The sequence below is a fragment of the Aulonocara sp. 'chitande type north' Nkhata Bay genome, linkage group LG18, assembly GCF_057382095.1.
Source record: "Aulonocara sp. 'chitande type north' Nkhata Bay isolate Kocher_YH1m ecotype deep benthic linkage group LG18, A_spYH_male_GT1.1, whole genome shotgun sequence".
Classification (NCBI taxonomy): Eukaryota; Metazoa; Chordata; class Actinopteri; order Cichliformes; family Cichlidae; genus Aulonocara; species Aulonocara sp. 'chitande type north' Nkhata Bay.
This window is the reverse complement of record NC_141361.1, coordinates 5963292-5967884: the sequence shown is the minus strand read 5'-3', so window position 1 is coordinate 5967884 and position 4593 is coordinate 5963292. Positions and strand designations below refer to the sequence as shown.

General features: G+C 40.0%; 1 pseudogene across 1 annotated transcript in view; it reads right to left on the bottom strand.

The window, feature by feature from the left end:
* Positions 1-261: 261 nt before the first annotated feature.
* LOC147307836 (uncharacterized) overlaps positions 262-4593 on the bottom strand; it is an 8744-nt pseudogene continuing 4412 nt past the window's right edge. The window contains exons 2-5 of the transcript XR_015126043.1: positions 4350-4559; positions 3699-3926; positions 954-1055; positions 262-377 (exon numbers count right to left, since the gene is read on the bottom strand). The product of XR_015126043.1 is annotated as an uncharacterized LOC147307836 (transcript). The remainder of the gene's footprint in view (positions 378-953; positions 1056-3698; positions 3927-4349; positions 4560-4593) is intronic.

The window sequence follows — 4593 nt, the reverse complement described above, 5'->3', positions numbered from 1 at the left end:
AGAGTTTACTGGTCAAAACTATTTATTAAATAAATAAAACACATTTTTTTAACCACCAAAAAATGCACGTTCAAAGCAACAACAGCGGCCCAATATCAGACAGAATTCCACTCTGTAGAGTGGGTAATCATAATGAAGCAGTTTGTTTTATTTTGTGGATTCAAGCTGCTCTTCATATCTTTGGCCACCAGATGTCACCAGAGAGGACTGTGTTAAAAAGCTTCGAGTAATGAACCGTTTTTCAATACAAGCTTCAGTGCTTCAGAAAGCTTCTTTGACCATCACTATTGGTGACACTGATGTTAAATACACCTCCTGCTGATTGGAGGCAGGTGTGGACTCCAAGCTCCACCCAGGCGGACAATGCAGGACCAGGCCTGAGTGGAAAAACACTGAACACTCACACAGACTATGACATCAAGGACTCTGCAAAGAATCAGATGCTGGAAGGAGAAAAAGAGACAAAGTAATGGGCAGAATTGAAAAAACATCTTGATGAAATATGGAAAATGTGGGAAAAGAAGGATTTTCTTCCACATTTCCAGGAGCACCAGTTGTAAATGACCTTTAAATTTGGGAAATATTTTTACGTTTGTTTGAAAGGTCCTTCGGTTTTATTTTTGAAATCCATGCTTTTATTTTGAAACAGGAAACTGGGGGTTGGGAATCGCATCTGTAACCGGAAGGTCGCCGGTTCGATCCCTGGGGTCTCTGTCCTGGTCGTTGTGTCCTTGGGCAAGACACTTTACCCTACCGCCTACTGGTGTTGGCCAGAGGGGCCGATGGTGCAATATGGCAGCCTCGCTTCTGTCAGTCTGCCCCAGGGCAGCTGTGGCTACAACTGTAGCTGCCTCCACCAGTGTATGAATGTGAGAGTGAATGAATAGTGGTATTGTAAAGCGCTATATAAATCCAATCTATTATTATTATTATTATTATTATTATTATAAAACCGTTAATCTGTGAAGGATCCTCCTAGTGTAGACTGGAGTTATTCTCCTGGTTACAGACCTGCTGATTTGTGTGCTCATCCTTACAGTCACACTGTGGAAGATCTGAAGCAACAGATTAAAAAAAACAAACAACAAACATACATTTGAAAAATTACAAGTTAACCATCCAGCAGGTCTCCACGTGGTAAGCATGTCGCACAGATATACCAATGAAAGCCATGTTGGGGGGAGAAGCTGTTTTGCTGAGAACACTCCTGTTGTGTGATCAATTTAAGTTTGGAATTGTATATTCCAAAAAGCAGAGCATAAATATTTAACTACATTTATCCATGTCCAAAATCTATTTAAATTATTTTTTTCATTCCATGCTGCAGAGGAAACCTGGAATTCCTTAAATTGACTGAAAAAATTAAAACCCATGAGGTGGAAACTTTAAACTCAAACACTTCACTTCTTGCTTTCTGCTCAGTTTTTGTATCATTCAAGGTTGACATGTAATTTATGTAAATAAAAAGATAATCATACATCAGGGGCGATTTCAAAACAACACAAAAAAGTATCTGTAGGACAAACTACGAGATTCTCATAAATTTTACTCTGTTGGATTTTGTGTGTTATCAAGTGACTGTGGACTGTGGAGTTTTTGTTTTAATGTGCATGTCTCATCCCAGAAAAGTGCGACTGCCTTTGTCAAGAGCCAAAAGAGAATTCATTCCCTGAAAAAAATACACTGCACCCAAAATATTTCATAGTTCAGCAATGCTGATGAATATAATAAACTTAAACCTACACCATCCTCTCTATTCTGGCTGTAGGAGCCATTTTTGGGTTTATACCTTATGTGGCCGCTAGAGGTCACCTTTTCCTGTTTTCATATGGCTGGTTCATGTAAAGGTAGCAGCTAATCGGTGTCAGGTGTGTTGTTAATTGTAAGAAGGCAAACAGTTTGTGACCACTGCGCTGTTATGTTAAAATGTTAAAATGTCTTGTTGGAATAAACACAAAAAAGGACAAGATAAGAACTGCTGAAGTTATTGGACTGTTTAATTAATTCATGCATACCAGTGACATCGCATCACCCCCGTTAACAAGATTACGAGATTATTAAGATTCACATAATTATTTATTAAAAGCTAGACATGTTAAATGACAATAAGAAAGAAAAGTATTTCTTTGTGCCCCAGCTGGCCCCCTGGCAAAACTAGACCCGCCCCTGCACAGTTACCAGCTGTCAGCTTCGTAGAAAAGGATCCTGGTTTAGAAAGTAATATTAAAGAAATTCTAACAACAGCTTAGCAAACTTTAACGTGCTGCTGAAGTTTATCCGCTGGTTTCCTCTTTCTGGCATAGAGTGGGTGATAAACAAACAAAAGAAACAGGCCCCGTGACAGAAAAGCCGATCATTGACCAGTTTCATGATTGATGTAGCAACAGGAGAGGGAGGGAGAGAAAGAGGCAGTCGCTCCATAAATAGGTTTTTAAGCTAAACGTTCAGCGTTGAACTTACACACTTGCTTTACTTCTCTAGTATAGCTTTCTCTGAGATGCCAGTTTGGCAGCAAGGCTCCAAATGCTCAACCAGACCGCTGACAGGTCTTGCGGGCCACAGTTGCTCTATCATGTGCTGCTCCGACGTGCTAAGGTCATGAGCTGGGTTACGCCATGTTGCAAGTTTTGTGAGGTGCTTTTGTGATATTTAATGGATCGGATTACATTTTTTATTTCTCTCCAATATCCGATCCAGTAATTTAGGTCAGTATCAGACTGATACCGATACGTAATATTGGATCGGTCCATCCCTATTACAGACATTCATCAACAGCTGCCTCCAACAAGTCCTCTGCTCTATTTACCAGAAAAGATTAAAAACTGCGGACAAGAACAAACTAGGAACCAATAGCAATACCAATCCTGAAAAGAAATTATTGTTGGATTGGCCTCACCCTCAGGAAGCCCACCAATAAAATCACTACACAGGCCTTGTGCTGGAATCCAAAGGGACAGAAGAAGAAAGAAAGATCCAGAAACACATGGCACAAGGACAACTATCATAGTCTTGTGTGGTTTGTTAAAAGCTTAGTTTCAAATCGATATTACATTTTTAAATTGATCATTGAGCCCTAATGGGGATAATTATGTTATTCACAAAAGGTTCAGTGGATGTACTCAGTCATAATGTACAGGGGTGCCTCCAGAATTTTTTCATGTGGGTGGCCATATGGGGGCTACTGAAAACATTGTGGTGGCACACCAAAAGCATAATTTAATGTTTTGTTTTGTTTTTAATTTTTTTTATATGATCTTGTCAAATAAAGGCCACTTGAAAAATGTGGCCAAAAAAAGAAAAGATTACATGTCTATTCATTTCCTGTTATTAAATGTGATACTGCCTAGTTTGTCCCTTGCTGCTGCAGCTCGTGAGGGACAAACAAAGTGACAATGCGAATGACAAAAAATGTATATGCAGGAATAAATAACAAGGTAATGTTTCAACTCATTGTAGGGAGTCTTCCTCTCTCTTGGGCTCAAGTTTATTACAATTATGACCAACATAGGACAGTCCTGACAGGAGCGACATTGGAAGGGCTAGACATTTTGGCTCTTAGAATATTAATTCAGTTTCCTTGTTGCAGTTGGTGCTTAGATTCATCATGTGTCTCATTAACATACATCTGAGGTCTGATTAGGATCCAACATGAGTTAGATTTCTTAATACAAAACCGAATCTATTAAGGTTTTGCATACGTATTCTGTGCAACTTTACTTCAGGGTTCCACATGATGCCCAGCTCCTGCCCGGTCCAGATGATGATGCCATTGGTTTCCTGCTTCAGTGCAAGCTGCTCTTCTTCCTGATTGGTGGAGATTTCTTCCTGTTCCTCTTTAGTCTGTGGAGGATCTGTGTTCTGCTGGTCCAGACTGGAGTTCCTCTCCTGGCTACAGTTTTCCTTACAATCATGTTGCTGTGGGAGGTCTTGATGTTACACTGTGAGCAGGTCTCTCAGATATGTGAGCGATATTTAAATATTCTCTCTCATGCAGTGAACAGAGAATAATTCTGTTTACATGCAGAAAGTCATCATTTATGAGGCGTACAGCTCGCTGCTCCAACTTGGTCCTTGTGGCCAATAAGCCACAGTTTTCATTGTCTCAACATTTTTCTACATACTGCGTACAATTCTGGGATAACATGACTTAAATCTGGTGGAAATTTTATTTTTTTATTAAACAACAGAAGATTTGAAACCCAGTTTTTATTTTACTGTGCTAACAGAAAACATGTCTTCAGTGAGGCAGTATCCCAGGCGGTAATGCACGCCATGTGTCTTTGTGACATTTTGTTATGAGTCATATTCATTTCCATATTATGAAATCTGTATATTACACTTTTACATACCTATTCTGGTCAGCTTTAGTCCAGGTTTCCACAACAAATCCAGCTGTTCTCCGGTCCAGACATGAATCCCTTCATCCTCCTGCTTCAGTTCAAGCTGCTCTCCTTCCTCACTGCTACACATTTCCTCCTGTTCCTCTTTAATCTGTGGAGGCTCTGGGTCCTCCTGGTTGAGACTCCTCTCCTGGTAACAGATCTGCTGATCATCCAGACCTTCGTGTTCAACAAAAAGACACAAGAAAATCGT